General features: G+C 42.4%; 1 protein-coding gene across 2 annotated transcripts in view; it reads left to right on the top strand.

Annotated features, from left to right (window-relative positions):
• ST3GAL1 (ST3 beta-galactoside alpha-2,3-sialyltransferase 1) overlaps nt 1-21373 on the top strand; it is a 73424-nt gene that overhangs the window by 21878 nt on the left and 30173 nt on the right. The window contains exon 1 of one of the 2 annotated variants that reach the window (XM_039389078.1): nt 14084-14171. The exons of the other annotated variant lie outside the window; for it this stretch is intronic. The gene's annotated coding sequence lies outside the window, so the exon portion shown is untranslated. Of the gene's footprint in view, nt 1-14083; nt 14172-21373 lie in introns of those variants that run through there. 2 annotated transcript variants of the gene reach the window in all.

The following is a 21373-nucleotide window of genomic DNA, read 5'->3' as shown; positions in this document are numbered from 1 at the left end:
TTACAGTGAAGTAAAAGGACTGCTGCCTTACAAATGCAGCTGTGGGATGTGAAAACATGATTCCTGTTCAGAAGATTTTGGATTGTAATTCTGCATCACACCTCTGGCCCTCAACACTCTACTGTCTGTCTCTCTGTGTGTTCAGCTCATAATATTTTGATTATTTGTGACTAGCTGGGCAGCTATAGCCTTAGATGTGATGTGATCTAAAATCCTCTGAGACACTGAAATACTCAAAGACAGGGAAAGATGTTGCTAAACAGCACATGATATAACTGGAAAGTCTGACCACAGAAAGCCCAGATGTCTGCTAGAGGTACTATTTTCTAAATTAGTAATTTTAGACATTTAAGGAACTATGGTAAAAAGAAACAAAACTAAATTGCAGGCAGTTCTTTTGAGGTCTAATGTGACTGTTATGGATGATCCTTAGACTTTCAAAGTTCAGATGCTTACAGAAAAACAAAGCAAAGAAACCCCTACTGTATGCCATTTTAGCAAGTTGATTATTTTATCTTTTTTTTTTTTTTTTAATTTTGGAAGCTTTTAAATCACAAGTTGCATTTCAGGTTGCTGGGAATGCTAAGTCCGCTTCACAGTGATGCTTTCTTTATTTCCAAGGTTTGTGCTTAGCCATTTATGAATATTTGATTTTGCACACACCCCCAAATTACCATCTGCCCACGTGCAGCTTTGCTCTGGGATGGCTCTCTGATGCCCCGACTGCCGTTTCTCAATGCCAGACCTCAGCACAACTTCCCAGCACGAAGCGTTTGCCCTGTAGTTCTGTTCTTGCTTTGTTATATTCCACTTTTTTTAAACCTTTTTTCTCCCTCTGGCCTGCTGCTGCTGACCTTGCTGAACCTCTGTCCTGATATGTATCTTGCGCTACCCTGAAATGTCATACGCAGGAAGCATCTGGCTGTTCCCCTGCTGTGTGGAGCATCTTTCAGGGGATTATCTCTGTTTCATTCTGCTTCATTCTGGCACAAAGCCCTGCAAAAATCATTTGACTAACCTAAGCTCTCTGCACATGCAGATCACCCATCTCTTGTCACTCTTGAGACACAAGTGATTCCCGAGTTGTCCTGCTGCTCAGAGCTGGCTGCCTTGGGGACGTGAGCATTTGTCAGGTGTACTTTTTCCCCTTCTCATTGCTTTATCATTCATATGCCCTAGAAAAAGAAGTGCAAGCTGCTAGGAGAAGGTGAACCAAAATGTGCTCAACTGGAACTGGAGTGTGTGACGGACATTTTTAAACATCCACAAGTATTCGTGGAAGGAAGTAAGGGGTGGGGTGTATTTCTCCTAAGCTTCTGTGTTCTGCATTAGCAGGTTTTCTATTGAGACGAAGTTAGCTTTGGTTTTGCAGGTGCAAGAGAAAACAAGTGTCTATGGCTTCCTTCCGATTTTACATTGGCTTTTCCTTTTTTCAAAAAAAAAAAAAAAAATTGGCGCAAGTGCTCTGCACAGCCCTGGCAGGTACCCAGCCCCCTGCATGTTCCTTTGTTGAGACAACAATAAATTCAGGCAAAGGAGAACAGCTTAATGGTCTGTAGTAATCATCCATCCAAAATCCTAGCTAAAATCCTCATCTCTTCAACCTGTGTAGCTCCTGCGTTTGCCTCCTTTCCCCCTAAAGGGGTCCTAGTTATGCCTTGTGTGTTTGAGGCCAGGTTGGATGAGGCTGGTCTAGTGGAAGGTGTCCCTGCTCGTGGCAGGAGAGTTGGAACTAAGGGATCTTAAAGTTCCTTCTAACCCAAACTGTTCTGTGACTCTGTGTCAAGAGTAGGGCAGGTGATGTTGGTGCATCAAGAAGTGTCTGGGACTCCTGGGATTCCCACATCACTGGTGAAGTATTTGCCTTACATGTCCCCTTTAGGAAAATCAGGAGAGCCTTCCATTGGGATGTAGTACCATTTCCAGTGTAAAAAATAATTACTCAGTTCCAGACAAATGGGTTTTAGTTTGACATTGATGCTGCAGGTTTTAGTATTGTGCATTATTGCCGTGTTGATAAGATTAATGATATTGTCATGATCATCCTAATGGTGTTTCACCAAAATGCCTCCTTTTCAGGCTGGGTAGAAATGTGGGAATCTCTCCCTTTACATTTTAAGGGTTTTTTTTCTAACTTTCCTGTTAGAATAAGCATTGAGGTGTGATTCCCAGTGCTGAGACCAATAGGTCTATTCAAAGAATTCAAAACCTCATCGTTTCTGAGGCCTGACTGAAGGGTATTTAATGTTGGGGCTGCTGACATCCACCAAACCCCTAAGAGTACGGCTACAAGGAAAAAAAGCCTCAGAGAGATAGACATATTTATTATTGTGTACGGTCATAAATTATAAAGCTTAATGTTTGCTTGCAGCCTGGGTGATAGGGACTCCATTTGTGCTGTGTTTGCCTCTTAATCATTATGGTAATTTCTTATACATCATTTAAAAAAGGTAGATTAAGTCCAAGCATGACAAAACCTTCTATGGCGTTGCTGCTGCAATTGACCCAACAAGAGCAGTGTTGGGTTTATTTTAATTTTTTTTGAAGCAAAGTTCCTATTTACCTATTACCAAACCCTGCAATTACTAAAAGACATAATTTTTCTACTCAACGTTGAAATAAGCCCTAAAGTTGTACCAGCGAGGTCACTCAGATACCTGCAAAAGAGGTCCCTGAACTTAGCAGTGGATGGCTAATTACAGCTGATGCTGTGCCCTGGAAGCAGCATTCATTAGCATGATGCCGTTTGGCTGCTGGCAGTTTCCAGCTGGGATGCACAGCACAGTGGTGGCTGTGCTGCTCTCAGCGTCACGGAAATCCTGAGGTAAGTGATAACCCTGCGGTCAGCATGGTGAGCAGGAGCAGGGCAGACATCCTGACGGAGAGCAGGCAGTGCTGCTTGGTTCACAGCACAGTCTTTTGGAACTGCAAGAATTTATTTTCCCATTTGGGGCCCCCGAGCCTGACTTTCAAAACGAGAAACATATTTTAATCTCTTTGTTCCAGCAGAAAATCAGCTCCTTTTTCCTGCTGAAGCTCTCTCAGTGCTGCAGAGGTGTAAAATAAGTCAGATTCTGGCCTGTGCTTTAAGTTTAATGTTTTGCATTTACCAGATTGGCTCTTTTGGTGGGACTTGTGTTCCCCACATTGGCTGTGGCTGAGCAAGGGAGGTCCCACAGTATCAGCACGCGCTGCAAAATGAAGATCCGCTCCTCCTGTGTGGCTGCTCTTGCTGCCTACAACTCCTTCAGCTCCGTTTGTGTGAGATGTCTCTCTTCCAAGAGAGTGAACCACAGATGCAACTTCCTGCATGATTACCAACTTTTATGGAACACTTATGGCTCCCTACGAAGTCTCCTCCCCCACTCTCACTGTGCTGCTGCTTTTCTGAAGTGAAATTAAACAGATCTATTCCAATCTGACTGAAGCCATTGAGTTACTTAAACAGATTGACCTGACTTAGGCTTATCAATTTCTTTAATAAGGTGTCTTCTGCAACTTCTGTTTGGCTTTTTGCCATCCTTCTCATTTAAAAATTTATTTTGAAATCTCTTTGTTCCAAGTGGAGTCACTGCCAGCTGGTTGGCTGGGTATATGCCTGACCCTTACTCCCTAATAATGCTTTAATTTTCATTTTTAAATCCAGCAAAGGCACTGAGAAATTAACTTGCTTATAAATGTTTAATTTGGAAAGCATTCTAACTCTTATCCAAGGAGCAGCAGTGGAGAGGGCGCTTCTTGCCTCTGGTTCCTGAATAACAGTAAGAGTTTCGAGATTAAGATGTTGTTTCTTGCAGCCTGGGTTGAGATGTCTTCTTAGGATCACCTTTTAAAATGGCAACAGTGACAGATTCCACCCAGGCTGGAGGTTAACCACCTCCCACTGCAACTTTTTTACGAAGTCGAACCTTCAAGGTGAAGTGGTGGATATCTGAAAGGCTTACCCAAACTATAGGAAAAAAATCATAGTCAGTGTATAGAGACACTGATGTGTTTCTCTGGGATGGATGGCTCAATTAATCCAGGTTTATTCTTACAAAGCTGCCCTCTGCCCTTGAGCATCTCTCCATGGCTATGTCTTTCTTGATGCTGATGGTCCTTCTCCTAAAGCTATTGAATTGGCTAATGTTAGGAGGTTGTTTTGGTCTTTTTCCTTCAGCCATTAAGTGTCATTTGTAGGTTGTACATCAGTCAAGGCCAGATCATGAGTGCGTGTAGTCACACTTGTTTGAAGACCTTATTCAGTCTACAATGAGGCTGCATTTTCTGCACTCCAGATCCTTCAACTTGAACCTTCACTCAAAAGTACCTCTCAAGCCCTTCCTCCTCCCCGAAAAAAATAGCAAGCCATGTTGTCTTCTTTCAGGGCACAGATTATTAATCCTGCAGGTGACAGTCTGAGCAGAGCCTTTAGTGGTGGGAAGGGAGGATGTCCCTTTGTCATCTTCTCAACAAAACTCATGCTTGTGGCTGACATTTCTGCAAAAGCCCATCTTGTCCCTGTGTGTTGGGCACAACACATACAATGTGGGGACTCCATGGAAACACAGACAGGGAAATCCTGATTTCTGGGTACCTGTTGTGCACAGCCATGAGGTATATGGCAAATACTGACCCCTACCAAGATGCAGTGTGCAGAGGCATCACCTCAGGCACTTCTGGGAATATTAATACTGCTACTGCTATTACAACTTCTTTTTTTTCTCTCTTTTAAGACAAAGTCCCTGCAGAGTTTAGGTGCCAGTGTGGGAAGAGGGCTACTGACTAGAAGAGGTTTGATGCAGAAGTTTGCTCTCAGGCATCCTTGTTAGTCTCTTCTTGTTGTCTCTCTGATCCTTTCCCAGAGTCCATCAGAGCTGACCAGGTTTAGCAGGGACTGGTTTTGCCTTCATCTTCAGAATGCTCCATATATAGTTAGTGGGGGCAGGTTCCCAACTCCAGTGAAGTGTTGCTTTTTTCTTTCATCCTGGTAGTAATAAATACAATTTCATACAAAGTTGCTGCAGAAGAAAAGCCTTCTGCTCTGGCAAATAAACCACCCCTACTCCTGTCCCTCCTGCTTCAGATACCCAGCCTAGCTGCTGACAGTAGATTCATTTCGAATGCACAGTTAGGAAAGCAGGGCAGGGAAACCCAAGATAAATCTTGCATAATAGATACCTTCAATATAGAAATACATCTTATTCTGAGACAGAGAGAGCAGGAGGAGTGTGTGTGGCTCTGTGCCTGGGTAACAGAGTGGGAGGCAGGGAAGTGGAGGCATTCCCATGGCACTATCAAGGACACTGTGTTAGATATCCCAGCAGTGTGCTCCAATCTCCTGGCAGCAGAGCGGAGATTGGTCTTCTATATCACAGTATTACCGATTGCTATGGGATTTTTATAAACCTGATTCAGCAGAGCATTTGCATCTGCATTATTTAAGTGAGTGGGAAACCCACTCTATTGTTACAAAGTTAGATGTGTGCTTAAATGTCTTGCTGAGCTGGTATTAATTTAGAGAAAATAAATAGCTGCTTCCTGGCTTGAGTAGGAAGCAGTCTGCGGCCAGCCTGTGCAACCTGATTAGATTTAGGATGTTTCAGCTCTGAGTGCCTAACTTGAGAAACCTTGACACAAAGGTGTATAAAGAAATATAAGCATCCATGAGAAAAGCAGACCCTTAACGCTATTAAACCATATACAACAGCCCCAACACTCATTTACAGAGGGTTTTCCAAGGTGCGCGGTCTGAACAGTTGGATAACGAATGTGAAGTTGTCCAGAGGACCATGTATATTGGATTTGCAGACAGTATTATTGAGTTGTGGCCAGACTGACCACAGATAGACATGTTTGGAGTCAAACAATCAGGTAGCAGTCTGCATGGGAGCCACAAGAGTGTGGAGAAGATGGCTTTTGTGTCTCTGTGTGTGCCCAGTGGGCCTGACCTTGCATTCTTGTGCTGGCTCTGAGAAACTGCGCACTAAAATCAAAGAGGTTTTTCACTGAATAGGGAGTTCAGATTGTATTGCTGTGGATTTTAGTTTGTTCCGTTCATTTTCCTTTGATTATCAGTACAACACTTTATTTTTACACAATGTAATATTTTAATAAAGGCGCATTTGTAGCTAATAACATTTATGAAGAGAAAGCTTTGACTGAAACTGCATCTGAATGTCACTTAAATAATGAATGGGATTGCCATATATTCATTAAAATTTGAACAATGATAACTGTATGTCTGTTAGAGTCTCCTTTTTGATGGATATGGCCAGCAGCTATTAAAATACAGTGAGAATTCTTGTTTGCAGTCCCACAATGGCTGATAGTTACACTCTTGATAAGGATTGGCAGCTCAAGACACCAAATTTACAAAAGACATTATATTGTAGCTAGCAACAGCTCTGAAGATTGAAATGTTACCTTTTTTCTTCTTTTTTTTAAGTCTCATATATGCAAATAAAGGATTTTACTTCCCCATAACTCTGTAGAGTTGGTTTTCTGCTGGTCACTATCAGAAGTTATTCACTTTTTGAATTTAAAATATTAGCCAGTATCCCCAGTGGTTTAAAAGAAAAAAAAAATACAAATTATACATTTTTCATCCTATTTTTAACCCAGAGGGTTTGTAGAATTTGGAAATGGGCGTGGTCAATTTTCTACACCCCTCCATTATTTCTTCCAAGCCTTCATGTTTCTGGGCTTTTTAATATTTACAGATGCATTGCTGCTGCCACTGTTCCTCTAGTTCAGTGACATGTGGATGTCACCAGGCTCTAACAAGAAAACTCACGTGGCACTTTGAAGTCAGAGGAAAATATGGAAAAATTTTCTTAATAGCATCTATCACAGAAAGTGACTTTGCTTAGCTTACAGTAAATATGAGGTGCTTCAAAAAATTTATTAACAACAGAGTCTTGTAACACTTTCCTTAGACCTACAGTGCTGACGCAACAGAGGCAGTGTAGTACAGTGGCTGAGATGACTGACAGAATTATATTCTTCACTTTGACCTTCAAAAAGTCGCCTAATTGAGCTTTTCCTTTCCCCCTTTATCCATTCGGCAGAGCAGGGTTTATGTGAGCAGAAAGTGCTTGCTAAGCACCAATAGAGCACCTACTGACCAGGGCTCTGAGTTTTATCTCTCAAGCCTGGTCAAATACAAAATAATAAATTGGTCTTCTGAAGAAATAGCTTGTTGAAAGAATCACATAGGCTTGGGTTTTCAACTGGCACAAGGAACTGGATTTCTTAGGGACTTGGCAAGCTGAGTTTAGTTTTTCTTCTATCATTAAAGATATAGTCTGTTGACTTCACTGATTCTTTACCTCATTCCTGTGCTCAGTTCCGATCTGGCAGCGGGAGCTGGAAGGCTCACATCCTTGTGCATTAAGCAGGATGCACTGCCTAATTATTATCTTGATTAAATTTGGTGATTAAGTGGTCTGTAATTGTCTGTAAGCTCAGACTTCCCAAGATATTATTCAAAGCCGTGGTGACTGATCATCTGGTCAGGGTTGAGGTGATGCTGCGTTGATTAAATCTTACTTTAAGGGGAAGTGGCTCACAGCTCTGGGTGCACTAAAGCTCGGTGGAATTGTGTTATATTTCTCTTTGCTGAGGAATATATAAAAGTATATGAGTGCAAGCCTAGATAAGTAATAAATGTCAAGAAAGTATCTACAGAGGGATATATTTATAAAATATATTAGTGACTCCTTGTTTAATTTAAGAAGAGAGAAAAATACCAGATTCATGATAAATTTCCAAAGTAAGTCCAAAAAGCCAAGAAAATAAATATATGCCAGCATCATGACTTCCCCTTGATGACTAAAGCTACAGTATTTTTAAAGCCAGGGAAGAAGCAATTTTAGGGGTGATTAAATTGAAATCCCTGTCTTTCTCTGTCCTCTCAGAATAAACCACCCATGCATTTTAAATTTTGCTCCTTTCACATGCTATGGCATATTGATAAAAATGATAATGATAAAAAAAGCAATGCTCCTTATAACAAAGAAAAGGCAGTCTAGTAGTCAAATGTTCTTTTCAAGCTAGGTGCAACTTGGACTGAAAGACTGGAATATCACCCAGTAATAAGTCTGTGGAGATGAAATTCACTTGGATAAGTACAGAGCTATGCGTCTTGACAGGTTAGTCCTAAAGGGCAGCAATCTTGGATCCAATAGTCTCTCTCATTTTGAATAATTGCTGTGCAACACAGAATCAAACATTTATTGCTGAGTACAGGTGCATTTGCTCTCCCTGGTGACCCTCTATAAGCAAATGTGCAAGACGATTTTATTACCAGGAATGCAATTCACACAAACTGTTTGCTTTACAGAATTAAATAAACCCAGACAAAGGACAGTCAATACTATTGTTTTACCTTCTTGCATTTAAATGCTGTCTCCTAGGTGGTTCAATGGTAGGTCAGAAGACAGAAGGGTTTGGTGTAATGATTCACGTGTAGAGAAATTTACCTTTGGGGAAAAGTTCACAAGAGTACCAAAATCAAGGGGTTACTTTGCTGTGGACAGATTCAGACTATTGCCTTCCTCTGGACAGATTATTATGATTTTTGGCTAGTGGGAATTAGGTTGACTGGGGAAATCTTGGCTATAAAATTTGTTTCCAAACTGGAACAGTCGAGTAGTGGTAAAGCTTTGATTTTGCTGCCAGTGCAGCATTTGAAGAGTGAAACCATATTTGTGGCTGTGGTTGAAAGAGCTACTGGGAGACATTTGAATCCATGCCATGAATTTTTGAACTAGAAACATTTTTCAGTGCTGGGGAAAATGACATCTCAGAGCAGCAGTTGCCCAGGGAGGAGCTGTGATCAGTCTTGCCTTTGGGCAGAGCCTTCGATGGGACCAGTATCTCTTCAGTGCAATTAAAATAAAGGCATCTGGTGCCTGGCTTGTCATGATGACAGCACATTGCAGTGTTGCAGAGGGACATTAAGAGCCACTTAAATCGCCAACTAGTGCCTTATTTGTTGTGCTAATGTATTTGGGCAGTATTGACTCTCCCTTGCTGCTACAAAACCAGGCTGAGCAGTCAGAAAGATTTTGGGTCTTTTCCTTTCTGTCAATTTTTGAGCACAAAAGGGCTAAGGCATCCTGAGGCTTTGTTGTCTTCATAAAATCCTGAGAATCCCACTCAGAGATACAGATTTAATCCAACGCCCTAAACTCTCAAATCTTATAATAATTGCTGGTATTCAGATACATGCCGGAGTTCTCTCCCCCAGCACTGTTTTGTACAATAATGAGGTTAAGGAAAAGAGAAGCACTAGAAAATATATATTGGACATGATTGATAGCACTGCATGGAAGCAAGAGTAAATTCTGAAATGCTGATTTATCATTCCAAGACCAGCAATTGGGCTTTTTATGAGACTTGAACTAAGGAATATAAACACTGGATGACAGCCACAATAGGACTTACTGAGAGCAAGCACAGAACAGTGCAGAGAAGCCATCAAAACTTTGCAGGAAATCCTCAGCTGTTGCAGGTCTGTCAGAGGGACAGAAATGAGATGTCTTAGGGCTCAAGGCCAATCAGGGTGTTCTGGGAGGTTCATCCTCTGCATGGTTCAGGATTAAGCCTTCAGCTTCATGGAGCAGAACCAGCACAGGGCACAGGATAATAACAATCATGGACCATTTTCTGACAGTCTAACCCCTGGTTTGGAGCTACAGGTTTTGTCCTGAGCAAAGATAGATGGGAGGAGATGTGTCTTCTCAACACTCTGAGTGTTTGATCTGGCAGAACAGTCTACTCTACCAAAATGTTCTTTGTAATCATTTGTGAGATAAATAAACTGACAGCATCACACATAGCCAAATGAAATGGAAACAATGGCAAAGCTGGTCGAGGGGACTATAACAAAGGAACTTTTGAGTCAAGGGGACTTTGTCCTTCCAAAAAAAAAGAAAAAGTTGTTTAATTGGAGACCCAGACTTTCAAGACGAAATTTTTGGCAAGTGAGTTCAAACTGAAGAAATTCTCTTATTCACTCAAAAACTCGTGCTTCTTGCCAACTCAGTAATGTGCTATTGGAACAGGTAAAAAGGACTGCTTTCCAAAAATAAGCAGATATTATGCAATGAGCTTAGTTATGTTAATAAGTGAAAGACGGATGTACTATTTATTATCTGCTTTCAAATCCAAGTACACAGTCCAACTGATGATTACTTGATTTATATATTTTTTTACTCTTATGAAGGGAAATGTTTGAGAAAACACAGAACTTGGTATTTAGCATTTTACTTTTGATTTTACATTGTAGCTTGGTAATTGATGAAAGATGTTGCATTTATTGCACATGTTACTTGAACCTTTTCTGCTGGCTTTGTGCTCTGAACAAGGTCTGACAAGCCACATCAAGAGTCCTTCACAGGACATTTCCCCTAGCAAGAGTAATAATTTCCTTCTTGCAGGACCTGCTTCTGGAATTCTCATTGAAGTGAGTGGAGTAGATGTGAATAGAAAGCACTTCTCTCCATTCTGTTATTTTGGATTCTTTTGTACTGATTCTGTTGAATATAGAAGTTGTCCTTCACAAAATTTCCACTGTTATAAACAGGAGCAATACTAAAATTCATCCTTAATTTTTTAAAATGGGACTTTGGATAAAATAGCTGGTGCAAATAATTTGAAAGACTCCGCTGGCTTTACGTGAACTTGGAGCAGGCTCAAAATACACTGAGAAGTCCAGCAGTGAAAAAAATCTCTGTGTTTGTTGTCAGCTAATGTATCTCCTTCCTCTGCACTCCAGATTACTCACGCTGCCTCTCCTCAGGCACTGAATTTCGGTGTCTAAATTAGGAGCCCAGCACGTGAGAATGCAAATCTCTTGGATTTGCTTGGCAGATTTGCTTGGTTTCGGCAGTAGGGGGACTACAGGTGTGGCTTCTGTGAGAAGGTGCTAGAAGCTTCCCCCCATGAGCCAGTGCCAAGCCTGCTCCAAGATGGACCCACCACCGACCAAAGCCAAGCCCATCAGCAGTGGTGGTAGTGCCTCTGGGTTGACATATTTAAGAAAGAAAAAAGTTGCTCAACAGCAGCCAGTGGAGAGAGGAGTGGGAATATGTAAGAGTAGTAGCTCTGCAGACACTGAGGTCACTGATGTCTGTTCCTGAAGGGCTGCACCCTGTGGAAGGGACCCACAATGGGGCAGTTCATGAAGAACTGCAGCCCATGGGAAGGACTCATGTTGGAAAAGACTGTGCAGGAGTAGCTCCCTGAGGAGGAGGGAGTGGCAGAGACATGGGATGAACTGACTGAAGACTCCATTCCCCGTCTCCCTGCACTGCTGGTAGGGAGGAGGGAGACAAATCAGGAGTGAAGTTGAGCCCAGGAAGAAGGGAGGGGTGGGGAGAAGGTGTTTTAAGATTTGGTTTTATTTCTCATCATGCTAGTCTTATCCCCAGGTTGAGTCTGTTTTGCTTGTGGTAGTAACTGGTGAGTGATCTCTCCTTGTCCTTATCCCACAAGCCTTCTATTGTGTTTTCTCTCCTCTATCCAGCTGAGGAGGGCAGTGACAAGAGTGGCTTTGGTGGGCACCTGACCTGTACTGGTCAACCCACCACAGCAAGAGTCCCCACGTTGCCAGTGAGTGCCTGCTCCATGATCACTCAGTGGAGGAATTTAACTTCAAAATTACAAGTGTGAGTTGAAAGCATGAGATTGAGGCATGTGTCTCAGTGACAGACTGGAACTGCACACCCTGGCTCTTATCCTGGCTGTTTGTGAGGAATGATCCCAGAGCTTATCCATGTCCATTCAGCTTCTCCATCATCACCAGGTTACTTTTATTGCCCTTTGCGAGAGTACTGCTGTCTGCATAAGGAACCTGTGGCTAATATCACACTAAGCACCAGATTCATATTTTTGCAACCTCAGTGACCTAAAAGGGGTTGTGCAAATGTGAGCAGCTGCACGTGACTTCTCTGCCCCAGAGAAAGGTAGTATGTGAAATTTGGGCTTGTATGCCTACGTGGACACACATAGGTAGAAAAAAACCCAAATAAAACCCAAGTTGATAATACCTGTGTCACACTCTAAAATGCTCTTGAATAGGGTGGATGACAATAGCATGGTGTCTTCTAGATACAGGTGGAGGCAGCAGATAACTATGGTGACTGGTGCCAGGCAAACCAGCTCCTGCTTCCAGGACCCAGCATGAAACCCTGCGGCTCCTTTGCAGGCATCGCCACAGGTCATGGAATCACAGCCAGGGAGCCAGCTGGTAGCTCTCTCTCTGTCTGCAGCTTACTTTATCCCATAAACTGTTTCAAATGCTTCCCTCCCTCCTTGCTTTTTAACAGATGTCATTGAAGGACTTTTACCTTTTTGTCCCCCCCATTTTTGTCCCAGCCTCTCCTCATGTCATGGGTGATGCCCCTGAGAGCCGACTGCTGTGCCAGCAACCTTTTCATAGAATCATAGAGTCATTAAGGTTGGAAAAGACCTCTAAGGTTATCGAGTCCAAACGCCTTTTTTTCCAATCTGTTACAGAGGGCCTAATAGTCCTCTCTTCCTGCTGCAGGCACGAAGCCCTTACCACACCCCAAGCGGCTGCTCTGTCCTTCTGCTGGAGGCATCATGGATGGGGCACATGAGAACCCTGGGAACAGCAATCCTACCTCCCTGCCCAGCTCCCACTCAGCTGCCTTTGCCAAGCAGCACTGCAATCCGGACTCAATCCCTGAAGCAAAAAGCAGCTGAAGCAGCTCAGTGTTACCCTCTTCAGAGACCGGCTGCTCTCACCTGGCGCTTGCAGCTAATCATAGTGACAGGAACCATTGTTTATTTTCCTTTGTTCTTGTCTTCCTTGTTTTATGGAAAATTAGAGCAGAGAGGCAAGCTATCCATCAGCCTATAAATGCTGTGGAGCCTTTTGGCTTTGTGCTAAATAATTGTGCATTTTATTGCTATTTACACATTCATTTTCCTTGGCAATAAAATGCAAACTGCAGTCCTCAAGACTTTATATTTCGTATCTGTATCATGGCAGCCACATAGGCTTCAGCAGCAGCATGCAGCCTGCTGTTGTAAATTTGATTTCTTATTTTAGTAGGTCTAACATTTATTTATAATTAATGTCAGAGACCTCACACAGCAATGCCAATTATTGATTTTTTATTTTTTTTTAAGAAAAAGAAATTACTTTTTTAGTAATACTACCGTAGCAATGCAATCAAGTTGCAGAGTGGACAAAACAGACTCTTAAAAACAGTGCAGGAAAAGGCTCTTAAAAACTGAGTTGGTGGTAAAGTTATAAAAAGCAGCATGCAACCCCTTAACCCTGGAGTTTGTACAGGTAAGGATTATTGTATTGGAGGCAGGGGACAGTAATTCAAATTAGCAGCTCTGCTGGTGTCAGTGAAGGCATGTAGGAACAGGAAAGATCTGCAGCAGGAGCCATGGAAGCCACTGCAAAATGAGAGCCTTTAGAAGTTGCAAGAGGGCCTAATGTCCCAACTCAGCTGGGAATAGGGGGACATAAGGTCTCTGGTGGAACCCCAGACTCCCACTGCTGATGATGGAGGAGTGACTGCAGTGCCTGCAGGTTGTGCACTGCCGGCAGGGCCGACAGGGTGCAGCACTTCCCATCCGGTGATCGTAAATGAAACCACAAAACTCAGCTTGACTGAACTCATCTTGACTCACTGAGTCAAACAAATGCACAAGGATGTGAATTGGATTAAAGACGCCTTAAAATGCATTTTTATGTTTTGACTCTCCTATTACCTGCTTAGTGCTAAGATAGCTACCCGTGCATTTGCAAACTAAATGGCCCTTACCAGTAGCCCTTGCATGGCTTGTGCTTCTCCCTCAGTCCAACTGTGGCCCAGTATGCCAGGAAATCTGCTGAGGGAGCTGGCAAAGAGCGATGGAAACAGCAGCCAACTGCATCTTAAACTAATTTTTACTCCTGCCAGCGATGGCTGCCTAACAAGTGCTTGGAGGACTCAAGCTGAAACACAGCCCTGAAAAAGCTGAAGGTTGGAGGTGTGAAGGGGCTGCAGAGGGCAAAGTAACATTTCTGCTACTGCACCATCTTCCCATTCCTACTGATTAACCTTCAAAATGCTGAGCAGCAGTGGGCAAGAGGAGCGGACTCAGTAGCAGAGTTGGGAGCCAGGGATGGATGTTACATTTCTGCCTCAGGCTCTGTAAGGGTAAGAATAAAATGAATGCCCACAGGCTTACTGACCCCTTCCCCATCTGTAAAGCAGAGCTGGCAACAACATGTCTTTTGCAGTGCAGTATTTGGAAGAATTACTAAAAAAAAGGCTTGTTGTGAATAGTTGTCATGGGAGTTGAATAACCCTCTTGTTTTGTGCTACCTTGCTCTCTGAGGAGTTACTCCTCCCAAATCAAAGGAGAGCTTCAGTGGGTCAGGAAATGAAAACAGAGCTGATCAGTCCATTTCTGTAACACCTTCTCAGTGTGCTTCAAAAGCAGTAGCGAGGCCCTGTCTCAGCTGCAGGATGTGTGATGTCCGTGCACGAGTGTGGCAAGAGATGCTGTCAGACCAAAGCTGAATGTTACTGAAAACTGGGGTAAATTGTGTGGTTCTCAGTTTGAAGAAAGGCAAACCAATCCTGAAGGATTCTACTCTGGCTACTTGTGGGCATTGAGTGACAAAAATTGTGGAAAACAGTGAGGGGTGGATGTTTAGCATATCTGGAAACTCATACCCCAGAAGTCTCATGTGGAGTATCCCAAATGGAAGCAGCAAGTGCTGTGGCTATTACTTGTTTATCATTGCACAGCCACAAATGCCACCTGGATTTTGTCACTTCAAGTCTGGCTTTTTTTTTTTTTCTGTCTAGGACTATTAGAGTTTTTCTTTCTTTGCTTGCCAATCAGGAAGACAGGTCTATTTTCATTTCTTAATTAGCTTGGTATTTCTGCACTCATTTAAAGATGTCTGGCCAACTTGAAGTAATGTGCAACACCTACCAAGCCAAAAGCTTTAGACACTAGGACTAGGTATCCTGGAGACAGGAGAACATGTACACACCATGTGTGCTCTTACAGAGCCATATTGTCTGGACTTGGGGCAGAAATCACCTACAGGAACCTCACCTGCATAGGGGGGATATTGCTGACAGGTATCTGGGCAGCAAAGGAGCTTTATTCCTCCCCAGTAGCACTGGTGGGGCTGCAAAACTTCTTCATTCCCTCTGCCTGCTGTGAGGATGCTAGGGAGCCTAGCCACCAAACGTGCAGCTCACTTCCATGGGTTTTGTAAAGCTATTTCTGAAAGCAAATTCCATTTTTATCCTACCGGTGTTGAACAAGTTGAACTGTAAATCATGTTTCATTCCATGGGTGATATTGCAGACCCAACCCTACTTTAATGAGTTAAAGGGCACCAGAAACACCCTAAGGCCTCTAGCCCTGGGGCAAGGGGTAGTAGTTTTAAACTAAAAGAGGATGGATTCAGACGAGATATAAGGAAGAAATTTTTAGGATGAGGGTGGTGAAACACTGGCACAGGTTGCCCAGAGAGGTGGTAGATGCCCCATCCCTGGAAACATTCAAGACCAGGTTGGATGGACCTCTAAGCAAGCTGATCTAGATGAAGATGTCCCTGATCATTGCAGAGGGGTTGAACTAGACAAACTTTAAAGGTCATTTTGAACCAAAACGGTTCTCTGATTCTAATAAAATTCTATGGGGAGGAAAAAAGGGCAGTGTCTCTCCTTTTTTTCATACCTTGCTGTATAAAAAGGGTTTTCTCACAGTGGGAGGTTGGTTTGGTTCAAAGCAGCAGAAATTTAGATATCTCTGTGTTCCTCCCACCCTCCTTGCAGGCAGCAGCATGACCCATATAAGGGTTAATTCCAATGGTAAGCCCTGTCAGCAGGTCAGTAAACCTGCTCCCAGACCCTTCCTGCTCCCAGCTAATCCAGGCAAATCCTCTTTCCTTGTACCTTTTCTTTCTTCCATTACCTTGAAGTAAAAAGATGAGGATGAAGGAAAGGAAGGCAAGTTATGGAAACATAGTTTAACAAGTTTGGTATGTGCTTGAGAGCAAACTCAGCCTCCCCAAAGTACAGCGTGGCCCCTGCTGTCCCTGTGGACTATGTACTGTGTGCAGTCTGCTCAGCCTACACCCTCCTCTTCACTTGACCACCTGGACAGTGGCATCCCAGGACTTTTGCTATCTTTCCCACCATAGAGTGATGTCCTGTAAATAAGGGATGGGATCACAGGCTGAGCCTATTTCCCAATCTACCTGTATCTGGAACCAGGGAGACATTCCCCCTGGTTCATTTAGTCTGGAGAAAAAGAGGGTGAGGGGAGACTTTCTCGTTCTCTTCGACTACCTGAAAGGAGGAGGTAACCACAAATGCCACCTTGATTTTGTCACTTCGAGTCTGGTGCCTTTTTTTTATTTCTAGGACTATTAGGGTTTTTCTTTGTTTGCTTGCTCATCAGGAAGACGTCTTAATTTCTTAATTAGCTTGGTATTTCTGCACTCTTTTAAAGATATCTGGCCAACTTGAGATAAGATGGGGGTAAGTCTCTTCTTCCAAGTCACAAGAGACAGAATGAGGAGAAACAGCCCCAAACTGTGCCAGAGGACATTAAGATTGGATAGTTAGAAAAACTTCTTCATCAAAAAGGCTGCCAATCATTGGATCAGGCTGCTCAGGGAAGTGGTGGAATCACCATCCCTGGAAGTGTTCAAACAACATGTGGATGTGCTACTTAGGGATATGACAGTGCTGGGCTAACAGTTGGACTTGATGACCTCAGAGGTCTTTTCCAACCTAAATGTTTCTGTGATTCTTGCCCCCCTGCACCGCTGTGCAAGCCAGGGTGCAGCTTCAACAGCAGGGGGATGCTTGCAGGCTGCAGGGGGATGCTCTCAGGTGATCCCCAAGACTTTGATTTTGATTCAGGACTGAAAGGATCGCAGCACAGTGTTTCATCTGAAGGCTGGGCTTGTTTCAATTTCTTCTTTTGTTAATCAAATAGGACTCTGGGGAAGCATGTTTTTTGCTGTTGTCTTATGATCTTGTAATGGTAACAAATTGCTCAGAGAAGCAGGAGAATTTCCTCTACTGGTTGTTTGCAGAGAAGGAGTTAAAAAATCTTCTATTAGCTCTGTGTAACTGACTGGTGCTGCTTTTGCATGGGAGGAAACCTCTCAGCACCTCACCCAGCTGAGCCTCCCACGAGTCTATGAACAAACGTCCAGAATTAAAGCCAAACCGTCTCAGTTCCGGGTGTCAGCCAGGAATTGCACTTCTCTGAGCGGTTGTGAGGGGTAAACAGTCCTCTCCTCAACTACCTTTCCAGCTGATAGCTCCATGAACAGAAATTACTGCAGATATTTGTAATATTCATGGAAGATCATTTGCCTCCATATGCCACATGCTGTCGCTGTGAACCCCACTGCTGTCTGTCTCTCTCACTTTCCTCACTGATTCCCATACAAATCAGAGATGAACCAAAGCTGCTGTGCATGTAAACCAGAGCAGATCAATGAAATTCAGAAGCAAGAAATACAGAAGGCAGTAAAAATGAGAACAATTTCCATCAGCTGCAAGTTGGAAACAGCTCAGCAGCAGTAATGCTGGTGACTGGAAACTTGGAAACTTCGTCTTTTAAAAAAAAACAAAGATCCAGCAACCTATTGTGGTACAGCAGCCCCTGGTATCCACTTTCTTTTCCTAAGGATGGGAACTCCCCGGCAACAACAAGTACCACATACTGGATCAACACCTTGCCGCTGAGTGTGACAACACTTCTGGGGCTGGGGACTCTCATCTCCTTTTAGAGTAACTTAGAAAAAGTGATGCCCTCCAAGGGATGCTGCATTGCCTCCATAAGAAGTCATAGGTCAGTTCTCCTCTGGGAATGTCTAAGTTGCATTTGTAATGACTTCCCTTTGGATGCAGTCATTATTTTTCATCATTCACTTTTTATTTTTGAGCAAGAAAGGCGTAGTGAAAAGAGATTAAAAACTCGTCTTTCCCTGTTTAAAACCAAGCCAAGCAGAACAGCGTATTTTCCAGAGTTTCTTCTTATACAGTTCCCTGCAAATCCTTGAGAGATTTTAATTAAAGCTAATATGACTTTTTCCTTTGCTTGATAAAGGCAAAGCACAAATAAAAATATCGTAGCTTCCACTTTCAAAGCAAACTTTTTGACACAAATGGGTGGCTCATTTAAGAGAAAACCCAAAGCCCCAGGTTCCTGCTGCCTGCAGTCATTGGGGACCGTTAGTTTTTAACACTGTGCCCATTAAAACTTGCCAGGAGCTTTATTGCTAGAGCAAGCAGTGACATTTTTGTAAGCTCCATTTTAAAGGTTACCATGAAATTTTTCATCAGAGTGAGTGAGAACACGATCACATTCATTGCAATAGTCATAAGCACAAAACCTTGCAACACCAAGAAAAAGCATCCCTGTCCCACTGAAAATGGAAGGATGTTTTAGATGGGGAAAGGATATTGCGATGAGTGTGTGATCCAGTTCTCAGTGTTTGAATGGGAGATGTGACCTTGAACCCAAAGATGGAATTTAGCTTTAGATGTTGTCCCGCTGTAGGGTTTGTGCTGACATAGTGCTGATACAGTTATGGTCGCTTAAGGATAGTGACACCAAGGCTGAAGATGGGGCTTCTGGTCAGCACTAAACCAGCCCATGTAAGAGTGGTGTTTATCTTTTCTTGATGCAGAAGAAAAAGTTCTTGGTTTTCTAATGCACCACCAACTGGGCAAATGCTTTTACAAAATCAGTGGGTGATAGTATGAGGCCATTTTAGAACTGAAAATTTGAATACTACAAAATTAAATCTTCCTTTGCTAATTATTTCTGTATGGCTAAGTGATACTTTGAATTTCTCTTTGAACCAGAAAGCCCTTAAATATTCAAGGATTGCTGGCTACCTTAGCAGCCTCCCTGTTTATGTTTGAGCCATCTGAGTAAGACAAGTGGAAAAGATGCTACAGTTTTACACACATCTCTGTGTGTTTCTCCATCATTCAATTATCAGCACCCACAAAACTCAGTATTACCATTTTTAATGCACTTCAGGATGCCCAGCTGAGTGGCTGTATGTGCAGTTCTGATGTATGCAAATCCATTTTGCACGCAGCTCTTGACATATCTTCATATTCAGGATTATGGGAAGCCTTTTCTGTGTGACTTTGATGTATGCTAATCTTTGTTTCTCTAAAAACATTTTAAAAGTTCCAGACAAGTAGACAAAATTTCTTCTTCACTGAAAACCTGTGGTTTTTCTGTGCCCAGGCTCCCACGTAGTCCAAAGCAAAACTTCTACCTATGGAACACCAAAGGGCCATATGAATATGATCTGCTCTGGGCAGCTACTTATATCTATCAGGTACTAGAGATAAGCTGAGATCTAGCAGTCCTCTAGATAAAAGTCAGTCTGAATCATTAATTTCCTTCTTGACTGTCAACTCCATTGTAGATACACAGCAAAAGCTGGAATGGGAACGTCACCATACAACTAGAGGCTGGATAATACCCAGGCTGGTACACACAGTACAATTGGATCCAAACAGGTCAAGTACACCTATTAGGGACATAAATGATCCATCAATTAAAGTGGTTGCCTAATGACTTTGTAATTCTGGCTTGTAACACAGTATATTAATTATCAAATATGTTACTCATATCTGTGATACATTTTATTGTATTATTTATAGACTTCTTATAAACTTTCTGTGGCTGCCAAGCTTAAAGTAGTGTGCACAGTAGACAGAAAACTTGGGAGTATTATTTTGTACTTACCATAGTTTGTAGTGGCTGCCAGGTCCAGACTATGCATAGATGCTAAAACACCTCTGAATTTAATTGTGGGTAGTTTGACACCTTTGTAGCACCATAAAGGCTAAATGTAAATCCCAGGTTAATGAATGAGAAAATCTCTATGGTGTCATTAAATCTTCTCCAGAGCGAATTCAGTCTGCCCGATGAATAAATGTTTAATGCAGAGCCGTGTCAGATGGTGCCATCGATTGTAAGAGAAATGCAGTTGGTTTAACGAGGATCCCATCAGCGTGAGCTCTAGTTAATAGCCTCACAGTGCCAACAACTGCTTGGTGTTGCTTCAGGGCAGGAATCCCGGTGCAGAGAGTCAGAGATGCTCACACGGGCATGGAAACGTTTCCTAGGTTTTAGGAATTATTGACAATGCCATCAGTATTATCGTGATTGCCATCTAATCTTTCTCTGTATTTAGAATAGTAATACCATGAGGGTTCCTGCAGTGTATTAATCACTCTCTTAATATCAGAAATTAGAGCTCCTTGCGACACATTCTTAGAAGTCGTGAGCAACTGTATTTATAGCCACATACATTTCCCTACAGTTTTAACTAAGAAATAGATTGGTGAACATTTTTGAGCTGGATATTTACAGTGTAGCAAAACACCTGCGGTTTTACAGGATCTGAGAGGTCAGGTTTTGGTGGTGGAGATGGAGTAGGGCTACAGGGCTGGCTCCTGTGAGAAGCTGCCAAAAGATGTTCCCCATATCCACCATGGGCACCTGGCATCCAGCCAGGGTCAACCCACTACACAGACCTTTAGTTCAGTGTTCTGCAATCTGAAATAATCCTATATCCTCACCTGTAACCCTATGAAATTAAAACAAATGTATATACAGGAATTCACTTCTGCAATACTTTTAGCTTGCCTCTATTTCTACTACTGCTGCTGCCATCGTTAATTTGTCTCTATGTATTTGAATTTTTACTGTCTCTGGGAATGAGCAAGACTTTAAAAAAAATCCATAGTCATCCCAATATGAAGGTAAAACCAAAAAGAATAAGCGATAATTTTTCTCATCTCTCTCTTACCAGGAGTGAAAATAGAGCTTTTTTTTGTTGTTTAGGGTTTTTTTCTTCTTGTTACTTGTTTTTTTTTTTTTTATTTTGAGTTTCTAAATGTTTTGCTTTAATTACCATAAATTACACATTTTCTACAAGAAGTTTTTTTGTAAAATGAAAACTAATTTTTTTTTCATTTAAGATGTCAAAGATCCTTTTTTGAAAGTTTTTTAAAACAGAAAATCAAGATGGAAAATAGATTCAATTTTGACAAACTGATTTGAAACAAAATAGAAGTAAAAATAAATTGTGCTTGAGAAACTCCTTACCAGCTCCAATTGTACACTTGTCCTATCATGAACCACTTAAAAATTCCTCTAGGTGCAATCACATAGAGGTGTCTGGAAATCCCTTTGATAAGTCTTTTTTTTCCCAAGCAAAGGGTAGCTGAGCTTTGATCCCAGCCTACAAATCACCTAAAGGCATGTGAGAGGGAAGGATGTGAGAGTACAGGGGCACTCTGTCCACCATGGACTCTGACACCAAAGTTTGTCAACA

This window comes from Pipra filicauda, unplaced genomic scaffold (assembly GCF_003945595.2).
Source record: "Pipra filicauda isolate LSUMZ 115617 unplaced genomic scaffold, ASM394559v2 scaffold6_size6359152_pilon, whole genome shotgun sequence".
NCBI lineage: Eukaryota > Metazoa > Chordata > Aves > Passeriformes > Pipridae > Pipra > Pipra filicauda.
The sequence above is the reverse complement of the archived record's forward strand: the minus strand, read 5'-3'. Positions and strand labels throughout refer to the sequence as shown.